The 13309-nt window shown below is 38.1% G+C and overlaps 1 non-coding gene across 1 annotated transcript; it reads left to right on the top strand.

The window, feature by feature from the left end:
- The first annotated feature begins 1953 nt into the window (after positions 1-1953).
- On the top strand, positions 1954-2043 carry LOC112019888 (small nucleolar RNA SNORD34). Its single transcript, XR_002883724.1, has one exon. It is a non-coding gene; the product is annotated as a small nucleolar RNA SNORD34 (small nucleolar RNA).
- Positions 2044-13309: the final 11266 nt, after the last annotated feature.

Raw genomic sequence — 13309 nt, 5'->3', positions numbered from 1 at the left:
TTGGTTTAACCCTATGTCAGCAGCAAAAGTCTCTAAGGCTACAGGCCATAGCTTCTCTCTACCTGTCTCTGTCTCTGTCTCTCTCTTAGATATTTGAGTGTTTGGTTTAGAATTATAATGGTGATGAAGAATAAGATTGCAGTGTTGAATGGTTTGAATGGTTTTGATAAATCACTAGAGCATTAGTATTGGTGGTGCCAAAAAGCCATTTTACTATTTTTAGCACCACCAATACTAAAAAGTATGCAATGGTGGTCTCATAGCTAAAAGATTTTAGCTTTTTGCTGTGCACAGTTATAGAACTTTGCACCCCATTTCTTTTTTGTTTCTTAGTGCTGATTCTTGTTTGATCATAAGGTGTCAACAAATATCTTATGTCATACTAGTGATACAGCTGTGGCTACCTTCTGGTGTTGTGTGCAGGTGACTAAAAATCCAAGTGCAGTGGGCGGGTGCTGTTGTCAAAGTTCTTTCATGGTGAAACTGTAATTTTCTTTCAAGTTCCTTCCCCATATTCTATTCCTGCACACTCAGAGGTCATTAGCCCCATGGAGTTCATGGAGGTCAATACAATCAAGATTAGGTTGTGTTCTTTGAAAGTGGTTGGCTGGATCTTGAAGCTATTAAGTTGATTTGTGAACAAATTTTTAGCTTCTCCTTTCTTCTTTTCTTTTTTTTTTTTTTTTTTTTTTTTTTTTAAGATGTAATTGTGTTGCTTTAGTTTTTGCTAGTTGCAACTTGCAATAGAGTGGCTGGGCACGGTGGCAAAAAAGCTAAAGCAAAAAATTATATTTTATTACACTTCAATGCTCTCTTTCTCCCTTGCACTCTCTCATCTTTTTTATTTTATTTTATTTTTTTGCCCAGTTTACTGTTTATGAGACCGCAAATACTTTTTTCACAAAAAAACAACTTCAAAAATTAATTTCACAGTACTATTCACATATTTAAAAATTATTTTATTATAGTGTTTTCAGTTTTCAGTTTTCAACAATAGAAGGTATCCAAACACACCTTTGGTGTGCATTTGACTTCAAATTAAAAAGTCAGCTTATTTTACTATTCAGCTTATTTTTGCTACTATTTATGAGCCCAACTGCACCTTTTGTTACTATTCATAGGTCTCACTTTACTATTTCAACTAATTTTTACCTTTATTTACAGTACTTTCAGCAAAATAAGCGGATCACAAACAGACCCTTAGTGTGTGTTTGACTCCAAATTAAAAAGCCAGTTTATTTTACTATTTAGCTTATTTTTGCTACTATTTATGGGTTCTATTGCTCTTTTTGGTACTATTCATGAACCCACTATATTATTTCAGCTAACTTTTACCTTTATCTACAGTACTTTCAGTAAAAATTTTTCAGTTTCAGCAAAATAAGCAGATCCCAAACAGACTCAAGAGTCTGTTTTATGGGTTTTGCAAGTTGAAATTTGTTGGTTTTTTTTTTTTTTTTTTTTTTTTTTTTTTTTTTTTTTTTTGCAAATTTGTGTGTTAGTGTGTTCTCGGAAGAAAAATAGAAGGCCAAACCCACTACAATAGTGGTTGTGATGGTTGTTTATTATAGTGGATATATTATTTTATTATGTTGAAAACTAAAATAAAACCACTAATGTTAGGTGTTTTGTAAAGTGAGAAGGTAAAATAGATAAAGTAGCTTTTTATGGTGTCAAATAGCTAAATTTATTGCTCCACCAATGTGAATGATCTTATACAAAATTTCACTGTAGCTTAATCTTTCACAATTTCATCTTTAATATCATTTTTATGCTTTGTTGGTGCAGATTATCTTTAGAGGGTGGTATAGAATTTTCTGGTAATAATGCTCTTATTTAAATAATTTGAGAATACTCCCACAGTTACTGGTTTTGTTCTTACATTGTCCTAGAATTATCACTTGAATGACCATACATTTGAAATAGTATTTTGCTTGATTCTATATGGTAAGTTGAGGCCAGTGATGATCTAAAACGATTTTGCCTACATCGGATGAATATCTGCTATAAGATAATGATATTTGTGGAATATCTGAGGCCTTTCTATGATGTTGTATTTCTTCAAGTCAATTGAAAAAAGGGAAAACAAAATGGTGTTCTAGACTTTTAGGGGTTTATTGTTTATTAATTTTTACCATTGTCTCATGTTTTGTGGAAGTTGCTTTCAAAGTTTATAATGTCATATTTTCCTCTTGGCTCTTGGTACTGAACTCATAATGTATTTTCAGCAGATATTTTAGCCATTTCTTTTTCATTTTTATAAAGTTATTAGTTTTTTTTTACTTATCCAAAAAAAATTGATCACAAGCCTATGATGAGGATAATATTTTACTGATTGGTATAGGGGTGCCAGAAAGGGATGACTGATCCCAAAAGGGATGATCGACCCGTGGTCCAACGGCTCAAGCAATCCCTCGATCCTAACGACCTATCCCCATAGGGTTTCCATGGGGCTTGCATGGGGCCCACTCATACATTCTTACGTGGAAATTACTTGCACATCACGACCAAAGGCCCTACCACGCAATTAGATCTCTTATATATGGAAAGGTGATCCCAAGTATTTTGAGACCCTTCTCTCTACAAGGAAATTCCACTGTATCAAGGGATTCAGGTCAGCTTTCTACTATTATATAAACCACAAACCTTACCCTTCTTGAGGTACGTGAATTCTCCTTAGCTCTTGCACTCTTGAGTTCTTGGAGATTCTTCTATCATTGACTTAACCTTCGGAGGGTTTTTGGCCGGTACCCTACCAATGCCCTTTGATTGGTTCTTCTCTTTTGTTCTTCAGGTACATCCATTGGCACATGTGTGGACGATTAACTCACTAATGATTTTTGTGCATCATCAGTTGGCGCCGTTTGTGGGAAATGAGTGATAAGCCATATCGCCGTTTCAAAGACAAAGTGTTGTATGGTCCTTGCGCGATTAATGGCCACCACCAACCAAGAGACCGAAAACCCGCCTAACGCATTGGAGAGAGAGGTGCAAACCCTCGCCGTAGCGGTTGAACGACTCACTTAGTAGAACCACGAGTTAGAATGACAATTGGAGCAACGGAATGATCGGGAGCCAAATGATAAGAACGACGGACAGGAAAGGGATGAACGTGACAACGATTGTTCCTCGACAAATGATCACCAAGAGAGGGACGACCATGAGGAAAGCAATGCTGTCAGTAAACGGGACCAACAGGATACCAATCGTCCCTTTGAGCTGGAAGTCGGCGCGTTGCACATGACGCAAGAAATGCAGACAATGAAAGAGAAGATGGATATGATGATGAATGCTATGAAGGGTCGAGTGTCTACTAGCTTGGACGAACTAATCTATCGTACCAATTCTCCCTTTAATGCACCAGTCACATCCTTTCCCCTACTAGCCAAGTTCAGAATGCCACAAGTAGAGGCATATGATGGGTCGAAGGACCCCCTTGACCACCTAGAGTCGTTCAAAACCCTCATGCACTTGCAAGGGGTCTCGGACGAGATCATGTGCAGAGCCTTCCCCACCACATTCAATTGGCTAGCCTGAGTATGGTTCAGCAAGATAGGCCCCAATTTCATCTCAACCTTTAAGGAATTAAGTGGGGTCTTCGTCACACATTTCATTGGGGGTCAGCGACATAAGAGGTCCTTAGCAAGCCTCTTGATCGTCAAACAGTGGGACGACGAGAGCCTGAGGTCGTATGTCACTCAGTTCAATAAGGAGGCACTACTGATCGACAAAGCCAACGATAAAGTCTTGGTCACAACCTTTACCAATGGACTTTGATCCGGAAAGTTCTTATTCTCTGTTTACAAGAATGATCCGAAGACCATGGCTAACATGCTGTACCGAGCCACGAAGTATATGAATGTCGAGGATGTCGTGACTGCCAGAGGGGGTAGACCAAAGAAGCGAGAAAAGCACGACAATCCCCATCCAAACAAGGGAAGGAAGGCAACCTGAACGGGTGACAGAAGGGACAAACGAAGGTCAAGGCCCTCGCTAGGACGAATGACTAACTTCACTCCACTCAATGCCTCGCTCGATCAAGTCTTGATGTAGATTAGGGACGACCTTGCCTTGGTATGGCCCGATAAGTTAAAGGGTGACCTAAACAAAAGGCCGAGGAATAAGTACTGTCGCTTCCACCACGACCATGGACATGACACCTCCAATTGCTATTAACTAAAGCAACATATAGAAGCTCTCATTAGACAAGGAAAATTGCAACGGTTCGTAGGGCGAGAAAAGCAGGAGAAAACCCACTAAGGGACCAAGAGTCGAATCGACGAGTCGAGGAATGGCCTAGGGCCTTACTTGGAGAGATAAGAGTGATTGTCAAAGGTAGCACAATGATCTAATCCTTGAGGAAGGCAAAGAAGACTTACCTGCAAATGGTGCAAAATGTCCAGCTCACCGGTCGTCCACCCAAGCTTACTTGGATGGATGGCCTGGTGATTAGCTTCACTAAGGAGGATGCCTGACGAGTCCACCACCCCCATGACAATGCCTTGGTGATCAATTTGACCATTGCAGACTTCAATACCCGACGAGTCTTGGTGGACAACGGAAGCTTAGCTAACATCCTCTACTATCCAGCCTTCTAACAGATGAGGATTGGTAAGGAACAACTCATGCCATTAGACGTCCCTCTAGTAGGCTTCGGTAGGATGAAGGTCATGCCTATTGGATCCGTCACGCTGCTGATCACTATCGGCACCTATTCTCAACAAATCACAAAGGATGTCACCTTCTTGGTAGTGGATTGCTTGTCAGCCTATAATGCCATCATTGGGCGACCAATGCTCAACGCACGGAAGGTAGCCACACCCACATATCACCTACTATTGAAGTTTCTTACGAATTGTGGGATAAGAGAGGCCCGCGCGGATCAGATGGCGGCCAGGGAATGCTATGTAGCCATGCTGGAGATGAACGAATAAATTACCACCATGAACATTGAGGACCGATGAGTGATTGTAGAACCGATGGAAGGATTAGAAAGCATCTCCCTGGACGACGAACACGTAGATTAGATCACTAGCATCGGCACGCAAACTAGCTCTTCAATATGAAATGGGCTAATCCTTTTTCTAAGGGACAACCTGGACATCTTTGCCTAAAGCCATGATGACATGCCCAAGATCGATTCAAATATCATGGTCCATTAGCTCAATGTCTCCCTATCCTTTTCACCCGTTTGACAAAGAAAGAGTGCATTCGCACAAGAAAGGGGTAAGGCCATAGTTGAAGAAGTTCACAAGTTGTTGGACGCAGGCTTCATTAGAGAGGTCTACTACCCTGAATGGTTGGCCAACACAATAATGGTTAAGAAGGCAAATGGAAAGTGGAGGATGTGTGTGGACTTCATCGATCTAAACAAAACCTGTCCAAAGGATAGCTACCTCCTCCCACGAATCAACCACCTTGTGGACTCAATAGCTAGACACCAGTTGTTGAGCTTTAAGGAAGCTTTCTCTAGTTACTACAGATCAAGCTCGAGGTGTTTAACTAAGAGAAAAAATCGTTTGTCACAAGCCAATGCCTTTTTTGCTACAAGGTCATGCCATTCGGATTGAAGAATGCGGGGGCAACGTACCAAAGGCTTGTAAACAAGATGTTCATCGAATAGATCAGACGGAACTTCGAGGTATACGTAGATGACAAGTTAGTAAAGAGCAAGGAAGAGGACCATTACCTGAATGATCTTAGGGAGCTGTTTGAAACTCTTCGCCTCTACGGAATGAAGCTCAATCCTAGCAAATGTGTGTTTGGGGTATCATCGAGAAAGTTCCTTGGCTTCATGATATCCTAACGGGGTGTCGAAGCCAATCCCGATAAGATCCAAGCAATCCTAGAGATGAGCCCCCCGAAGAACATCAAAGAGGTGCAAAGCCTAAACGGAAGAGTTGTGGCACTCAATAGATTCGTCTCGTAGGCAACGGACGAATGTTTGCCACTCTTCAGAATCCTAAAGAAAGCGTTTGAATGGATTGATGAATGTCAGAAGGCATTTGAAGAATTGAAGGCATACTTGACGTCCCTATCGCTTCTAAGTCTGTCCAAACCTGATGAAGAGCTTTTCCTATACCTGGCTGTATCCCCCATGGCCGTCAGTTTAGCCTTGATCGGAGAAGAAGTTCGCGTACAATTGTCTGTGTACTACACCAGTCGAGCACTAAGGGGGGCAAAAGAGAGATATCCCTCCATGGAAAAGTTAGCCTTCGCTTTGATCACAGTAGCCCGTAAGCTCAAGCCATACTTCTAAGCACATACTATAATGGTTCAAATGGACAAGCTCCTTCGGAAAACAATGGATAATCCAAAGGCTACTAGACGATTGGTTTTATGGGCAATAGCGCTGTGTGAATTTGACATACGGTATTGCTCGAGGACTGCGATCAAGGCCCAGGCCTTAGTTGATTTCATCACGGAATTCACAACGGGCGAAATTGACGACTAGAGGGCAACCTCTTGGAAGGTTCAAATGGATGGTTCGTCCAAGAAACGTGCTGGAGGGATAGGAGTGGTCCTTTAATCCCCCAAAGGGCTGAAGGGGACATCATCGAATGTGCCATCCAACTCCTATTCCTGATGACTAATAATAAGGCCGAATACGAAGCCATTCTCACAGGGCTCGAATTTGGCCAATGCAACTGGGGCTCCATTAGTTGTCCTTCATAGTGACTCCCAGGTTGTCGTTGGGCATTTCAATGGGGATTACAAAGCCAAGGGCGAATGAATGAAAAAGTATCTCAACCTTATTAGAAGACAGACGAATTAAACCTTTGCGGTAAAATTCTTAAAAGTCCTGAAAGAAGAAAATGAACACATCGATCGATTAGCCAAAGCAACATCTGCGGAACACATTACGATCGATCGACAGGTTCTATCATTTATTTAGTAGTCCCCCGCCATTGAGGAATTAGAGATACAGATGATCCCAAAGGGCGCTGATTGAACAACTCTGATCATCTCCTACCTTAAGAGTAGGACGCTTCTGGAGGACCATAATGTGTCCTGAAGGTCGAAAGTTTGGGCATCACACTTTGTGCTGATGGGAGAGGTTTCTCCTGACCATACCTAAGGTGTTTGATCCCCGACAAAGCAGACTATGTCATGAGGAAAGTCCATAGAGGGGTGAGTGGAAACCACTCGAGGGTGCGATCGTTGGTCCACAGGCTCGTACGAGCAGGGTACTATTAGCCTACCATGCAGAAGGATGCTCAATCCTATATAAAAGCATGCGACAAGTGCCAACGCTTCAACAAAATCTTATGGCTAAACACTACGATAGGGAAGAATGAAGAAGGGATCCGTCTATACTTGGATCTACTGGATGAAGTCAGGGCAACTATTGAACAATGAATGGCCCGTTACCAAGATCTCATGGCTAAACACTATAACACCAAGGTCAAACCTCGACACTTCAGCATTGAGGAACTTGTTTTAAGGAAAGTGATCATGGCTGCAAGGGATCCCGCACAAGGAAAGATAGGACCCAACTAGGAAGGACCTTACAGAATCATTGATTGCAACAGAAAGGGTAACTAATCCTTATCCCAACGGGATGGATCGACAACCAAAGATATCGACGATTAGGAATGCCTACGGGCACTTGATCCTTATCCAAAACTAAGTCCTACCTACAGGATGAACCAACGACTAAGGATGCCCACGGGCACCTAATTCTCATCTTTACGAGATGGATCGACAACCAAGGATACCGAAGATCAAGGATCCATCGGCACCTGATCCTCATCCAAAGCTAAGTCCTACCTACAGGTGGACAGACGATCAAAGTTGCCTATGGGTGGACAGTCCAACATAAAGTCATCCCTAAGATGCTGGGCTTGAAGGCAATGTGAGCCATCTGGTACTTTTATGTTTTTTTTTTTAAATTTTTTTAAGAAGCCTTTTGTATCGGCCGGTTTTGCCTTTCTGCTCGAAATGGCCGATATTTGCAGGTACGCTTGGCATAGTCCGGTATAGACCAATATTTTGAGTGGTACAATTTAAGAGTATTTATGTACCATTTAATCCACCGGAATGAGAAATACCAGCCGATACGGTAAAGTATTAACGTCCTTGTATGGAACACAAACTTGATTGATATTTAATCGGCCCCTTAATGCCTACACAACAAGATTGAATGATAATCAAAGGAATCAAATATATCAATATTTCATTGGCAATCACAACTCAAAATAAAAGAAACTCTGGAAAAGATTGTTTGAAAAAGGTTTTGAAAGAGATTAGAAAATAGTTTGCTACCTTAGAACTAACTAAAGAGAGGTAACTAGCTAAATGTTAACAACGACCAACAAAGTGGTGCTGGGCTTGAAGGCAATGTAAGCCATCTGGTACTTTTATGTTTTGTTTTGTTTTTTTTTTTTTTTTAAAATTTTTTTTTTAAGAAGCTTTTTGTACCGGCCGGTTTTTACTTTCCGCCCGAAATGGCCGATATTTGCAGGTACGCTTGGCATAGTCCGATATAGACTAATATTTTGAGTGATACAATTTAAGAGTGTTTATGTACCATTTAATCCACCGGAACGAGAAATACCAGCCGATACGGTACGGTATTATCTTCCTTGTATGGAACATAAACTTGATTGATATTTAACCGACCTCTCAGTTTCTACACAAAAAGATTGAATAATAATCAAAGGAATCAAAGATATCAATATTTCATTAGCAATCACAACTCAAAATAAAAAGACACTCTTGAAAAGATTTTTTGAAAAAGGTTTTGAAAGAGATTAGAAAATAGTTTGCTACCTTAGAACTAAATAAAGAGAGGTTTTTTATCTTCAAAAACGTGCTAAGGGGCTGCCTTAGGGGTTTTCAAAAGAAAAAAAATAGAGCTTTAGAGAAGATGGAGGCCAAAAAATACTCTCTCTAGCTATAGTTTTGATTGGAGGCATAAGGTGAGTATTTATAAGTAAAAATTAGGGTTTCCATGGCTGTTAATGATCTCTGGACGTGCTCAAGGGTCTATGGGCCGGCCCACATCAAGCAATGATGTTTTGGGCCCTTAAAATGAAGTTTTAAATCGCAGAAAATCGGATTGCCCAGTTAGCCCAATTTCAAACAGTCATAACTCACTCAATTTAAGTCCAAATTAGGAAAATTTTGGTTCAAATTGAAGACTAGGATATCTACTTTCCTCACTCAAAAATTCTTTGTGGATAAAAAGTTATGGTCGACACAGTGAGCAAAGATCATTTTTCAGTATCGATTTCAAAGCGATTTGAGCACTTTTGAGTTGTGATTACTTCCAAACTATCAAAATAACTTCAATTACCTTTTTTAGACATTTCAAGCTCATCATTGGGATTAGGGACTAAAGTTTGTTAACTAGGTACAAAATGTGGTGTCTACAACGAGCTATAACCCTAATTCTAGCTGTATTAGAAGCTTTGGAGACGACTACTTCAAAGTTAAGCTTGTGAGAATCTTGATCTAGAGGATGCCAATGTTGCACATTAGATGGTAGAGTGACCACCAGTTCCACATCCTGTGTAGCAAGAAACTCTTAGAGCAAATTTTTTACCAAAGCACTAATGTTAGCAATAGGTTGCATGAGTTTGCCTTAATGCTTGATCTTGTTAGGAATTCGAAGCTGCCAGATTCCTTTCCAAAACTATTTTTGCGGACTCGGATTTAAGCTATCTGCAAGGCCAGTCGAAATACTAGACACAAGGAGCTTATAGGCATTGCTATTGGAAAATAATCCAAATGGGGTGTGTGCCCAAACAATACGATCAAGAGGATTTCTTTTGCTAAGGGGAATTCCCAAAAACATTAAGGCTTCATGTGGTAGAAACAATTGATTGACCATGTCTTGTTTCCATACTCCCAAATCTGGGTTAATAAGGGTACGAACTTTTGTCTCAGCTAGCACCGATGCGAGAGGAGAAACAATGGAACTACTAGACTTCACAGGCAACCATTTATCCTCCTTCAAGGGGTGAAATCCAAATTCTGAAACTTCAGGGTGTAAAATCCTAACACTCCCAAACTTTAGGGGTGTAATTTGCAATTTACCCAATTTAATATTAATCATACATTTATTAATGGTGCAACTTTTTCATCTTATATTTAGTAAATGTTGGACATAGAACATTCTACCTTCATCATTCGTGGGAAGACCGCATGATATGATCCAATGAATTTTAGATGCAATGTCATTGGTTCAAAAGTTTGGGAAGCCAAATTTATTCATCATAATAACGTGCAATTTAGGATGGGAAGAAATCCAAAATGAGGTTTTACCTACACAAACCGCACAAGATCGTCTAGACTTGCTCGTGAGAGTTTTCAAATCAAAATTTGAAGAATTGAAAGATGATATCATGGTCAAGGAGGTTCTCGGGAGAGTTATTGTATATGTGCAAGTCTTTGAATTCCAAAAAAGAGGTTTACCACATGCACACATGCTTATAATTCTCGATGAAGATGATAAATTGCATAATCCAGATGATTACAATCAAGTTGTTAAAGCAGAAATACCATGTGATACATGGTCCTTGGGGAGTACAAAATCTAAGATCACTGTACATGAAAAATGGGCGATGTAAAAAAGGATACCCAAAGCCTTTCTTGCCAAAAACCTGCCAAGGTAATGACTCATATCCTGTTTACAAACAATATGATACTAATAATCCCGTGCCATTGAATGATCATTGTAGAATTATGGTAGACAACACTTGGGTTGTTCTATATAATCCTTGGTTATTGCTAAAATATAATTGCCAATTTGCCATGTTAATGTTGACATATGTTGCAGTATCAAGAGTGTAAAGTACTTATGATGAGGTCCAATAGTACATTGATGCAACATGGGTTTGTGCTCTAAAGGCATGTTGGAAGATATTTTCTTTTTCTATGTATCGAATTTACCCTGCCGTTTTTCATTTGCAAATTCATTTTTTAAATAGATGACAGGTATGCTTTAGACCATATGAACCTATTGCTAATCTTTTGGAGCGAAGTAAAAAGACAATGCTCACTGAATTTTTTTATATGAATATGATTGATCATGATGCATGAAATTATCTATATAGAGAGTTTCCTGAGCATTATTGTTGGAATTATACAAACAAAACATGGACAAGAAAAAGATCTCATAAAAAAGTAATGGGTAGGATATATACTATTTCATGGAGAGGAGTTCAATCTACATGTCCTTCTTAATCATCTCAAGGGGCCAATAGGATTTGACGATTTATTGATTATCAATGGGTTTTCTAGAGAATGATAATAGCATACAACAGTGTCTGCTTGAAGCAAGAGACATTCGAATGTCGTTGTTTGCAACAATGTTGGTATTTTGTCTACCAATTGGAGTAAGAGAATTGTGGAATGAGTTCTACCCATATATGGTAGAAGATTATCCATCAACATCTGTTACAACAGAGACACATCGTACAAATAATTTCTTAATGGTTTAGAGGCATTACTCTTGCAACAAGGAAAGCAGATCACAGAGTATGATTTGCCGATTTCAATTGAAGAGTATGACAATGATTCAGTTGTACCAAGACTCATACAAGAAGAGCTAAATGTTCCTAATGTAGAGGAAAAACTCACTTTAATCGAAAAGTTGAATAATGGCTAGAGAGTTGCATATGAGACAATCATGACAGTTATTGATTATAAGGAAAGCATGATATTCTTTGTCGATGGGCCCAAAAAAAAAAAAATTGTATGTGAAACAGTGAATTTTGGCTCAACAACATTGACTAAATCAATAAAAATTTTCTAGAAACACAACCAAATAGCACAACATTTTCATAATATCGTTATAATTTTGTAATATTTTGTTTTGACTTGTAAAGAATTGATAGTTTAGTAATTTTGAAAATATTGTGATGACAACAAGATGTCTTAAAATTTTCACAAAAGAAATGTTATGTCCATGACATTTTCATAACAAATCATAAGTAGTAGGTTGTTATTGGTGGGCAAAACAGTACTTTTATTAGCAAGTTTAAATTAGAACCAATAACAATTTACCACATATGGTTTGTTATGAAAGTGTTGTGAAAAATGTTATGGATGTAGCACTTTTTTTGCACAATAACTTTATTTTTAGCTATTGTTGGTTCCAATATGATATTATTTTATTTTATTTTGACCTATAATAAATTAACATCTCAACAATTGTGAAAATATTGTGCCAATTTGCTGTGTTAATATTTTATTATTTTGTGAAACATTGCAAATTGAACAAATAAAAAATAATGTAGCAAAACTATTGTACTTTTACGCATAAAAAAAAAAAAAAAAAAGTGGTTGGTGAAACAGTGCAAGTTGAACAAACCAAAAATACTGTAGTTTCAAGGCATTCACTCTCCTTATATATAGATAATATAATACTAGCCTCTGAGCACGCACTCACATGCGTGCTCAGAGGTTCTTCTATTTTTTGTATAAAAGTTAATAGTGTTCATTCAAAATAAAAAAGAGGAGATATGGAAAAAAGAAAGAAAGTAAAAAAGTAGAAAATGTGGGGGTGAGTGGAACATGGGAGAGATATGAGAGTTGAGTTTGAAAAACCAATTGGAAGAATGATCCTATTTTTGTTGAGAATTAGAGATGTATTTTTACCAAAATGTCGTATTTAAACCTAAGGGTGTAGGAGTATTTTTGAACAATAAAATAGAGAATCCCAAACAGGGGAAGCCTCTTAAATATTAGTATAAATAAAAAAAAAAAAAACAAAAACAAATTGGTGTACTTCAAAAGAAAAAATTTCACCTCACTAGATTGGCCAAATGCCTTGAATAAGTGTGAAATGTTTTTTAGTAGTATTAGAATGAGTCTAAAACTTGACTAAACCAAAACACTATTCCTAAGCCTATTGGCTCTTTTTATATTTTACTAGGTTGGGTTGCATGTGCAAGGCACGTGCTGCTCCTTAAGTAAGAAAATTAAGATAATTTTTTTTTAAAGAAGTATGAAATCATGTACTTAAATTTAGTATAGCTATTTAACACATGAATATCTATTTAATATGATATTTTCTTAGATCCTATTTTACTAAAGGCAATATTTACTCACGAAAAAATTCTACTGAGAATAATAACAAATGTTATCATCTTCCAATAATAAATAATTAAGTTTTGATAAGACTTTGTCAAAATATTTAAAATTTCACAATGAATGATGATATATGCTACAATTGAAACTTTTCATCAAATTAAATACCTACAACCATCTACAATAATGAATATATGTTTTGTTATTCATATTTCCTTCTTTGTCATCTTATTTATGAGTGTAATTACGATTTTTAGCTTATTTAATTTTT

Source organism: Quercus suber, unplaced genomic scaffold (assembly GCF_002906115.3).
Source record: "Quercus suber isolate HL8 unplaced genomic scaffold, Cork oak 2.0 scaffold_20, whole genome shotgun sequence".
NCBI classification, from domain to species: Eukaryota; Viridiplantae; Streptophyta; class Magnoliopsida; order Fagales; family Fagaceae; genus Quercus; species Quercus suber.
This window is presented reverse-complemented; position numbering and strand designations above follow the sequence as displayed.